Here is a 12,753-nt window from a genome sequence, read left to right on the forward strand (position 1 = left end):
GTCGGTAGGAAGCCTGGAAGTGCGAGCTTCCGGGTTTTTGGAATGGGACCACTAAGGCCAGCAATAGTCTGAAGCGAGCAAAAGTAGAACATGGCTTGTCATCGCTGCCATCATTTAAACAGTGGAAAGGTGGGGGTTTGGAATAGTAAACATAACTTTTTTAAATGATTTTAATACTTTGCCATGCCTTTTAGCATTTTTTTTTACTCAGACAACCCATTTTAGGTAAATAAGCCAAAGTTGATAGGGGTATCTCTTCTTTACTAGTACCAGCTGAATTCCATTTTAACCCCTTAAGGACTCAGCCCTATTTCACCTTAAGGACTTGGCCATTTTTTGCAAATCTGACCAGTGTCACTTTAAGTGCTGATAACTTTAAAACGCTTTGACTTATCCAGGCCGTTTTGAGATAGTTTTTTCGTCACATATTGTACTTCATGACACTGCTAAAATTGGGTCAAAAAAGTAAATTTTTTTCCATAAAAAAATACCATATTTACCAAAAATTTTGAAAAATTTGCAAATTTCAAAGTTTCAGTTTCTCTACTTCTGTAATACAAAGTAATACCCCCATAAATTGTGATGACTTTACATTCCCCATATGTCTACTTCATGTTTGTAGCATTTTGGGAATGATATTTTATTTTTTGGGGATGTTACAAGGCTTAGAAGTTTATAAGCAAATCTTTAAATTTTTCAGAAATTTACAAAAAAACTATTTTTAGGGACCACTACAGGTCTGAAGTCACTTTGCGAGGCTTACATAATAGAAAACGCGCAAAAATGACCCCATTCTTTAAACTACACCCCTCAAGGAATTCAAAACAGATTTTACAAACTTAGTTAACCCTTTAGGTGTTGCACAAGAGTTATTGGCAAATGGGGATGAAATTTGAGAATTTCATTTTTTCGCCTAATTTTCCATTTTAACCCATTTTTTCCACTAACAAAGCAAGGGTTAACATCCAAACAAGACTGTATCTTTATTGCCCTGACTCTGCCGTTTACAGAAACACCCCATATGTGGCCGTAAACTACTGTACGGGCACACAGTAGGGCGTAGAGTGAAAGGTGCGCCGGCGATACCTAATATGTATACAATTTTTTTTATTTATGTAAGTTTTACACAATGATTTCATTTTTAAAACAAAAAAAAATGTTTTAGTGTCTCCATAGTCTAAGAGCCATAGTTTTTTCAGTTTTTGGGCGATTATCTTAAGTAGGGTCTCATTGTTTGCGGGATGAGATGACGGTTTGATTGGCACTATTTTGGGGTGCCTATGACTTTTTGATCGCTTGCTATTACACTTTTTGTGACGAAAGATGATAAAAAATGGCTTTTTTTACACCGTTCTTATTTTTATTTTTTTACGGTGGTCACCTGAGGGGTTAGGTCATGTGAAATTTTTATAGAGCCAGTCGATATGGACGCGGCGATAAATAATATGTATACTTTTTTTATTTATTTAAGTTTTATACAATGATTTCATTTTTGAAACAATAAAAATCATGTTTTAGTGTTTCCATAGTCTAAGAGCCATAGTTTTTTCAGTTTTTGGGCGATTATCTTGGGTAGGGTATGATTTTTGCGGGATGAGATGACGGTTTGATTGGTACTATTTTGGCGTACATGCGACTTTTTTGATCAATTTTATTACCTTTTTTGGGAAGTGAGGTGGGCAAAATTTCAATTTCCTCATAGTTTTTATTTTTTTATTTTTATGGCGTTCACCGTGTGGGGAAAGTAACATGACCGTTTTATAGATCAGGTCGTTACGGACGCGGCGATACCAAACATGTGTAGGGAATTTTATTTTTTTCATTTTTAATCAGTGATAAATGTGTTTTTTGATTTTTACTTTTTTTTCACTTTTTTTCACTTTTTTTTTACCCAGACACACTTGGTTCTTGAAGATCCAATGGGTCTGATGTCTGTATAATACAGTACAGTACACCATATAGTGTTTTGTACTGTATTTTACTTACACTTTGTCTACACAGATCTCTGCCTTTAGCACAGATCTGTTCAGCACCATGGACAGCAGAATGCCTGAGACGGCGTCCTGTTGCCATGGGAACCTTCCCCGTCTGCTCAGTTGTGGTCAGAACTTCGCAGACGGGGAAGGGTAAGGACGGGGCTGTCGGGGGGCTGTCTGGGAGCTCTCTTCTTCTCCATCGGGGGGCTGCAAAGGCACAGCAGTCCCCCGATGGGAGAGGGAGGGAGCTCCCTCTTACTGTTAACTTTTTCCATACAGCGGTCCGTACGGACCGCGGTATGGAAAGAGTTAAACGGCTGACATCTGCACAGATGTCAGCCATTTATACCAGGGTGTCAGCAATGTGCTGGCACCCTGGTATACCCACTAGCCACCAACAATTATTCAAGGGGAGGCGGGGGATCGCGATCCCGCGTGCCGCACCGCCCGCCTCCCACACCGCCCGCCTCCCGCGGAGGTGAGGTAACTAAAAAAGCTGTTTTGGCGTAATGTTTATTCTTTTTTTTAAGGAGTTCACGTGATAGGGTAGATCATGTGATTTTTTTATAGAGCCGATTTACGGACGCGGCAATATCAAATATGTCTATTTTATTTACATTTTTTAAGTGACCTAATTGTGGAATTTTTTTTACATGTGAAACATTTTTTTTATTTTTTTACAAAAAACACTTTATTATTTTTATTTTTCATTTTACACTTTGTGTCCCCCATAAGGTCATACAAGACCTCTGGGGGACATCTAACTTAACTATTGTTTTCACTCTTGATTTCTCCTGTAACTGGGGCTGACCTAGTAGCCCCAGTTACAGGTAAAATACAGCCCCCAGAGAGGCTGTACAGCATAATACTAGACTGTACAGCCTCAGTGCAGGGCTGATCGCAGTCTGTGGAAGACCCGACAGCTCCTGCACTCTCCCGGCCGTCACATGACCACCAGGCCAGGAAAGGAAGCGGCATAGAGCTTCCTGATCTGTATACACAGTGCTCGTTCAGCGCTGTATATACAGCGATCTAGAAGGCAGGGACACCCAGGAACGGTCCCTGCCTTCTCTCTGGGGTGCCCTGCTGTCACTGACAGCGGGCCCCCAGCACAGCAGATGCACGATTAGCGTGCAGCTGCAATCTCTGAAAAGACGTTCTAAAACGTCCAATCAGAGATAAATCCGACCACCCAGGGCATTTCTTGTCAATAGGTGGTCGGGAAGTGGTTAAGTTATGGGGCGGGGGATAAATCATTTTATTGATAAGATAGACAATATACAAGATCAAAAGTACAAACATTGCATGGGAAGGACATCAAATGATAAACATGAACAAAACATGAACTGGCATATCTTAAGAGCATTCCTGGCATCTAAGCTACTGAAGTAAACAATTGGTATTAATAATAAGTGCAGTACACAGGGTAGGCATGAAACAAACAGTCACAGTACCCACTAACCATAGTCAATATACCTGCTCAAATTTGATTAATCTGCAGTTTCCCTATAGGCAGGGTTTGAGTGCTGGGGTAATACCATTATTGGGAGTATTGAGGTTATGCCATTATAGAGAGATACACTTTTGTGCAAAAATAATTCAACCATTATAACATGGAAAAAAGAAAAAAAAAACTCACCAAAAATTCTAAAAACATGTTTAACATAAAAATGTGATTTAAACAATAGGGCATTTTCTGATTTGACATTACCTTTAAGCTATTTTGCCACAAATTTGGAAGTATACTTAATGTATAATGGACATTGTCCATTTAGAAGATCCATTTGCGCCCAAGCTTTACCCAGCCAAGATACTGTGCATGGCTGTGCTGCACTATGGTCCCCATACCTGCTCAAATTTGATTAACCTGCTGATTGCACATACTCAGGGTTCGAGTATTGAGGTAATACCACCTTTGGGAGTATTGGGTTATACCATGGGGTCATCGCCAAATGACAGCCTTAACTTTTTTATTTTTGGTCTACAGAGTTATATGAGGGCTTGTTTTTTTGCAGGACAAACGTTAGTTTTATTGGTACCATTTTTGGGGTGCATATAACTTTTTGATCACTGTTAGTCAACTTTTTTGGGGGGGCAAGATGAATAAAAAATGGTGAATTGCATATTTTTATAGTTTTTTTTCCCATTATAGTGTTCACCACACAGGAATTTAAAAAAAATATTTTAATAGTTCAGACATTTTTGGACGCGGCAATATGTTAAATAATACCGTATTTTTCGCCGTATAAGACGCACTTTTCCCCCCCCAAAAGTGGGGGGAAAATAGCAGTGCGTCTTATACGGCGAATGCTGCTGATTTTGCAGAATTTTCAATGATACACCCGCCGCGATGCCGCACGGCGGGTGTATCAGCTGTGAGGGAGGAGGGGCTGGGGGCCGGCATCTGCTTTTATAATGACAGCGGGGCCCGTGCAGTGACTGTATTCTACTACACGGGCCCCGCTCACTGTATAATCGTATCTCTAATAGTAAATTGTTATGCATATAATCGCATAATGAGCGCTGTGTATTACTTACAACTACAAGCGCTCGCCGCTCGGTAGCAGAGAGGAGGGAGGAGGCAGGCCGGGAGGACAGGCGCTGGCAGTGTGAGTCATATGTCACGCGCCTGCGCCGCCTACTTTATGAATGAAGCAGGCGGCGTGGGCGCATGACGTATGACTCACACTGCCAGCGCCTGTCCTCCCGGCCTGCCTCCTCCCTCCTCTCTGCTACCGCTACCGAGCGGCGAACGCTTGTAGTTGTAAGTAATACACAGCGCTCATTATGCGATTATATACATAACAATTTACTATTACAGATACGATTATACAGTGAGCGGGGCCCGTGTAGTAGAATACAGTCACTGCACGGGCCCCGCTGTCATTATAAAAGCAGATGCCGGCCCCCAGCCCGCGTATTGAGGGTCATTCACTACAGGGACACTTATGGAGGGGATCTGTGGATGACACATAGCATAAGATGCTATATATGTGTCATCCACAGATCCCCCCCATAACTGTCATACACAGATCCTCATAACAGAGCCATCCAGAGAGCCCAATAAGAGCCACCCACAGATCCCCCATAAGTGTCACCCACAGATCCCCCATAAGTGTCACCCACAGATCCCCCATAAGTGTCACCCACAGATCCCCCATAAGTGTCACCCACAGATCCCCCATAAGTGTCACACACAGATCCCCCATAAGTGTCACCCACAGATCCCCCATAAGTGTCACCCACAGATCCCCCCATAAGTGTCACCCACAGATCCCCCCATAAGTGTCACCCACAGATCCCCCATAAGTGTCACCCACAGATCCCCCATAACAGTGCCATCCACAGACCACAATTAGTTCAAAACCCACCAAAAGCACACCTTTTGGTTCAAAATATTTTTTTTTCTTATTTTCCTCCTCAAAAACCTAGGTGCGTCTTATGGGCCGGTGCGTCTTATACGGCGAAAAATACGGTAATTATGTTTAATTTTTTTTATTGTTTATATTTTTTAATATGTAAAATTGGGAAAGGGAGGTGATTTAAACTTAATATTTCTGTATTTTTTGAAACTTTTTTTTTTACTTAATAACTTTTAGCCCTCTTAGGGGGCTAGAACCTGGGATCTTTTGATCCCTTGTCTGCTCCATACAATTCCCTGCACATAATTCCGTACATGTATGGCATTATGCATTAAAGGGTTAGTGTGAGACACATGGTGTTATTAATTTTAAACCTCTATGTGCCTCATATTAATAGTAACACCATCATTAATCCCATTTTGCCCATTATATGAGGCATATGATGGGGTCACTGTTACTATTAATGTGAGGCACATGGAGGTAGTAAAGTAATAAGACCCTGTGCCTCACATTTATATATGTACACAGCATAAAGCACATACCTATAAAACTGCAAGATCTTCCTAGATGCTGATAAGTTAAAGGACCTTTGATTATGTCATCACCATGTGACCAGTAACAAGTGGTATTGCAAAAATGCCAAACCTGGTATTGTATCGAACCGGGTATCAAAGTATCAAAAAAGCATCGAGATTTCAATAGTCGGTTCAACCCTACATGGGTGTCTGTAGGAACTGAGAATGTAATAAAATAATTAAAGTGGAAATAATTAATTATCTCTAGTATTATTCTGACATTTCAAATTCTTTAACTATAATAGTGATCCTAAGTGACCAAAGAGCGAGAATGTGTACTATAATTGAATGTCAGAAATCGTTAAAAGGCGAGTTTTAATTAACATGAGGAGGTATATGAAAACCTATGACTTCAACTGTACATACTCCAGTTGTCTTGTATAAAAAATTGTGTGGGTGACCCCCACACACACCTTTGGTCTAGCGAGTGTTTCTTATTTTAATTTATCTTTGGGATAGTGACTGCAAAATGTTGCTGGAGATGTAAGCATTTAGGGATGATAATTAGTGTCATCAGTTGAGAACAATACTTTCTCCAAGCTTTATGTTTGTTTCAAACATGAGCTAGTAATGGCAGAATGTTATGTTTCATTTCCTTTCTCAGTAGTGCAGCCAGCCAAAATACTGTGCATGGCTGTGCTGGGAGGGTTGCTATAATGAACAGTTAAGCCCCAGCTGGTGGATTTAAGTCTGCTACTCAGTCATTGCCAGTTGCCTGTGATTGCGTAAAGTATCCTGGCTCTGTTTGTTCTTCTGTGCTTGAACTTTATACCTCAACCCAAGACCTGCTTGTTAACTCTCTGTGTACTGACCTTGGTTTGTTTTCTGGATTAACACCTCATATGTTAATTTGACTTCCACTGATTGCTCTGGTATCCTGACTTTGGAATGTTTTCTGTATGAACCCCTAATGTGCTGAATTGGCTACTACAGGTTCTTCTGGAATTCTGACTACTGCTAGTTTCTGGATTAATCCTTTGTCCTCTGTTTTGGCTCTATCCATATCTCCTGGTTCCGACCCTGCTGGTCTACTACTGTTTGCACCTCGGTCATTCTGATACATCTGCTTCTAGAACGTTTTCACCAGTTTTCTGCTACTTTACTTCTGGCCTTGAGGCTAAAAGTAGCCTTAGCTTCCTACCAACTGAAGTGATTAAAGACTTTAGTAGCAGTTTCTGAGTTTGCTGACTGTAGTTCCGGACAGTGACCGTAGTATTTTTGTACATCCTTACTGTATGATTTTGTAATCATTATGCTCAGGTACTTAAATTTAGTTGTAATTTTCAATTGTGAAATATAAGAAGGATCTTTTCATATCTGACTTTCTAAGGACATATATACTGTCTTGTCCCAATTAAATTGGAGACCAGACTATTCTTTAAATTTCATGACATTTATGGCATGTGGAAGTAAAGTGGTGGAATGGGTTAAGAAAAGGACCAAATTGATGGCATAAAGCCTGACTTAACCCAAATGTGATATAGTAGTTGTGTCTTATCAAATTTTAATTGCAACAGCTTTGATGGCAAGGGAAAATAACAGAGGACATACCTGTTTCATCCCTCTATCCAGGGAAAGTTTGGGTGATAGAACGCCTAGAGCTAGAAGGTCATTTACATCCTTTGGGAGTCCATGGGAGCCAGGTTATTTACCATTTATTAGAAAGGATACAACTTGTGTCTCCTATTCTAAAGTAATTGGTTCCTCTAGGAAGGACCTTTAGGAGTCAAAGTGTGTAAAATGAGGAAGACAGTACAGTATAAAATTGTGTAAATCTATGTAACAATCTAAATCTATGTTGAATTTCACAGGAGTTTCCCAGTAAGAGAGTGGGCGGCCAAAATAGCTGAGGATAAGGTATTTTGGTCAGTCAAACTGGCTGCCTAATTCCAGTGTACTTTAAAAAAGAACTGCTTGCTCAAGCCTTTTCTTAAAGAAACTGTAGTTATGGGTTATCATTACTCAGCCATACAGTTCTACTTGAGTCAGTAGGGCCAGCTATATAATGTATATATAATCTTCCTAAAGTGTGGCTAGCTCAGAGGCCCTGTGAAATCTTTCTTAAGGGTGAGATGGAAGACTGCAAGCTTTAGGAGTATGCCATTTTAGACTGGGATCTCCAGTGCCAGCATGGGGTTGAAGATAAACTTGCAGTTGATCAAATATTCTAATTTGTGGTCAAATAAAATTTTGTGAAAAGGTTGGCAAGACTGATATGATTGATGTATTTTAGCCAAAGGGGATAAAGTGCACTTTCTAAAAGAGTATGTATTGTACAGGGAGTGCAGAATTATTAGGCAAGTTGTATTTTTGAGGATTAATTTTATTATTGAACAACAACCATGTTCTCAATGAACCCAAAAAACTCATTAATATCAAAGCTGAATATTTTTGGAAGTAGTTTTTAGTTTGTTTTTAGTTTTAGCTATTTTAGGGGGATATCTGTGTGTGCAGGTGACTATTACTGTGCATAATTATTAGGCAACTTAACAAAAAACAAATATATACCCATTTCAATTATTTATTTTTACCAGTGAAACCAATATAACATCTCAACATTCACAAATATACATTTCTGACATTCAAAAACAAAGCAAAAACAAATCAGTGACCAATATAGCCACCTTTCTTTGCAAGGACACTCAAAAGCCTGCCATCCATGGATTCTGTCAGTGTTTTGATCTGTTCACCATCAACATTGCGTGCAGCAGCAACCACAGCCTCCCAGACACTGCTCAGAGAGGTGTACTGTTTTCCCTCCTTGTAAATCTCACATTTGATGATGGACCACAGGTTCTCAATGGGGTTCAGATCAGGTGAACAAGGAGGCCATGTCATTAGATTTTCTTCTTTTATACCCTTTCTTGCCAGCCACGCTGTGGAGTACTTGGACGCGTGTGATGGAGCATTGTCCTGCATGAAAATCATGTTTTTATTGAAGGATGCAGACTTCTTCCTGTACCACTGCTTGAAGAAGGTGTCTTCCAGAAACTGGCAGTAGGACTGGGAGTTGAGCTTGACTCCATCCTCAACCCGAAAAGGCCCCACAAGCTCATCTTTGATGATACCAGCCCAAACCATTACTCCACCTCCACCTTGCTGGCGTCTGAGTCGGACTGGAGCTCTCTGCCCTTTACCAATCCAGCCACGGGTCCATCCATCTGGCCCATCAAGACTCACTCTCATTTCATCAGTCCATAAAACCTTAGAAAAATCAGTCTTGAGATATTTCTTGGCCCAGTCTTGACGTTTCAGCTTGTGTGTCTTGTTCAGTGGTGGTCGTCTTTCAGCCTTTCTTACCTTGGCCATGTCTCTGAGTATTGCACACCTTGTGCTTTTGGTCACTCCAGTGATGTTGCAGCTCTGAAATATGGCCAAACTGGTGGCAAGTGGCATCTTGGCAGCTGCACGCTTTTCTCAGTTCATGGGCAGTTATTTTGCGCCTTGGTTTTTCCACACGCTTCTTGCGACCCTGTTGACTATTTTGAATGAAACGCTTAATTGTTCGATGATCACGCTTCAGAAGCTTTGCAATTTTAAGAGTGCTGCATCCCTCTGCAAGATATCTCACTATTTTTGACTTTTCTGAGCCTGTCAAGTCCTTCTTTTGACCCATTTTGCCAAAGGAAAGGAAGTTGCCTAATAATTATGCACACCTAATATAGGGTGTTGATGTCATTAGACCACACCCCTTCTCATTACAGAGATGCACATCACCTAATATGCTTAATTGGTAGTAGGCTTTCGAGCCTATACAGCTTGGAGTAAGACAACATGCATAAAGAGGATGATGTGGTCAAAATACTCATTTGCCTAATAATTCTGCACTCCCTGTATGTTAAGAATGAGGGCATAGTGGGCCCATGCCAACCATATAATTACGTTGGCTAAGCAAATTTTGTGAAGAGCTGTAACAAAAAGACGACTGTCAGTTGGATGTCTATAGGGCCCTTTACACAGGCCACAAATCCTGCAGATAATCGAAAACAAGCGGTCACAAGAATGCTCCTTAGCGATTATCTGGCGAAGCGTGCCGCCGATTACCAATGAATGAGTGAAACGCAGGATCATCGGGTAATAAATCATTAATGCGGTCACAAAAATTATTGTTGGCCGGCAGCAGATAGTACTGTGTAAACAGCATCTCTTGGCAAACAATTAGTCAGTATGGGGACGAGTGATGGCATTAGTGATCTCACCTCCTCATGCTGTGGAGGAGATCACTGCATGCAAATACAACGGTCCCCTCCATTGACAAGCAGGTGATTGTCAGGAAGGAACACTTCCTTCCAGACAATCGCCTGCTGTGTCGTCCTCTGTAAAGGGACCTTAAGCTGTCAATAATCAACCCAGTCAATATCCGTCCGAAAGCAACCACAGATGCAACAACACTCTGCAAACACTGAATATACACAGTATAGTCACATTATTATCCAGAGCAACTGTTGTGTGCAGCACTGACAGCAGCTAGATGGGCTGGGAGTCAATCAATAAGGTCCTGGTAGATAGCCATGCTGACTGCAGTGTATCTCTACATTTCTTTGCTAGACTTTGCAGGATGGAAAGACGTGGTACACTACGCTTTCCCATCCTGCGCTTTACAGTGGTAATTTATGGTGGCGGATGCCACAGTATTGCATCTGTCTGAGGCATCTGTTAGTGTATACGTTTTTTTGTATACGCTAAACGTATGACGTATGTGAACCAAGCCTTACGTGACTGATCCAACACTTCTGTTATTTTCATTGTTCTGCTCATCTAACAGAGAAGATCAACAGAAATAAATAGCGGTGGTGTGCCCTAAGAGGTGGATGTTTATGCAGGGAACCATTTCTTGTCTAAATAACAGAAGGCAACTATAGCCAAGTGATAAATTACTTTTTCAATTGGCTATAATAGCCTGCCTGCATTCACTACACACATCACACACACTGCACTACAGACATCACAGTGTGTAATGTATGTAGTGCAGTGTGTGATGTATGTAGTGCAGTGTGTGTTGTCTGTAGTGCAGTGTGTGATGTCTGTAGTGCAGTGTGTGATGTCTGTAGTGCAGTGTGTGATGTCTGTAGCGCAGTGTGTGATGTCTGTAGTGCAGTGTGTGATGTCTGTAGTGCAGTGTGTGATGTCTGTAGTGCAGTGTGTGATGTCTGTAGTGCATTGTGTGTTGTCTGTAGTGCAGTGTGTGATGTCTGTTGTGAAGTGTGTGATGTATGTAGTGCAGTGTGTGATGTATGTAGTTCAGTGTGTAATGTAAGTAGTGCAGTGTGCGATGTGTGTAGTGCAGTGTGTGATGATCATACACTGCATTACATACATTACACATATCAATATAAAGCTGGGCTGTCACCTTGTGGTGAACATCAAACTGGATGTCCAGGCTCGGCACTCCAGAACTCCACTGCACTTGTCCAGCACTCCAGAACTCAACTGCTCTTCAGCTCCACTCCATGTTCGCCGGTTTGCGGGTGCAGCACTCCCCCTGCTCTCCTCATACAGCAATTTCCAGTACTCGGGAACCAGCCCCTCCTCACACCAGCTGCAAAACACGATACTGCTCTGGCAGCCTGCCCAAACTAACCAATAGCAAAGCTCCTTGCTGTAGGGAGCTCTGTTATTGGTTATTGCAGGCACAGGCAGCATCACATTCAAATCTAGGGAAATAGGAGGCCAGGGTAGTACCTCAATGTCTTGGTCAAGGTCTTCCAAACAATGTGGGAAATTTCTAGCTGTGTGACATGTCACATTGTCTTGCTGGAAGACCCCATTTGTGCGAGGGAAGACAATCAGCATGTATGGGTATATGTGATCTGCAAGGATGCATTCATACCCAAATCAGTTGAGAGTGCCTTCGACGTGGATGGCAGAGAATGCCACGAAAACCTTCCCCAGACCATAACACTGCCACCACCAGCTTGTGTTCTTCGAGATGTTTCTAGCCTGACATGCGAAAATCCATCCGTTCGATGAAGCAGAAAACGTGACTCTTTGGAGAAGACAACCCTTTACCAATTAGCAGAGGTCCAGTTTTGATACTGATGGGAAAACTGAGGCCTCTTCTGCAGATGCAGAGGTGCAGTGACCATCTGTCTGCTTCGATGCCCCATACACAGTAGGGTTTACTGAACTGTTGTTTTAGACACACGTCTGGAAGTTCACTGGTTCATTTTACAAGCGAGATGCTCTACTGCAGCATATCGGTATGCCCTATCGCACCTTTGTAGCCAACGTTCACCTATCACATTAATGGCACATGTTGCTCCACAGTTTCCATGTCACTTATTTGCACTGGTGCCATTTGTCCACTCACTTTCACAAAATGTGCAGTTTCAGAAATACAGCCACCCTTTTTCCAACTCTGATAAATCATCCTTTTTACCCATCACAGCAACGATGTATGTGTATGCAGACAGCCTATGACACATCTTATACCTACCAAGCCAGCCCAGTGACTTTCTTTATGAGCTATGCGCTGCCAACATCAAAAGTAGGAAGTGGTCATAATAATGTGACTCAATTGTGTAATGATATATGCACAAAAAAAATTAATATGAGGTACTTACTTAAAATCAAAACAAAATAAATCAATAAATGAGCCCAACAACCCCAGCAAGGTGACCTCATGTGGTTACTTAAATTTTGCTCTTGCACCCAATCTACTAAACTGTACACAGCTGTTTTAAAATTGAGTAGAATGTAGTTGGATCCTACTTTCCCTGGGGTCATTTGGAGGCACTTAGATGCACCAATAATCATCCAGATTATCGGGAACGACCGTTCAGTTCATCTGGCATTCTACCAATGAACGAGTGAAGCGCTTGTTCATCAGGTGATCATGTT

The 12,753-nt window shown here is 41.6% G+C and overlaps 1 protein-coding gene across 4 annotated transcripts in view; it reads right to left on the reverse strand.

Annotated features, from left to right (window-relative positions):
* Nucleotides 1-12,753, reverse strand: part of BCAS3 (BCAS3 microtubule associated cell migration factor) — a 1,315,291-nt gene that overhangs the window by 948,412 nt on the left and 354,126 nt on the right. The gene's annotated exons all lie outside the window — the stretch shown is intronic.

Source organism: Bufo bufo, chromosome 3 (assembly GCF_905171765.1).
Source record: "Bufo bufo chromosome 3, aBufBuf1.1, whole genome shotgun sequence".
In the NCBI taxonomy this organism is placed as follows: Eukaryota; Metazoa; Chordata; class Amphibia; order Anura; family Bufonidae; genus Bufo; species Bufo bufo.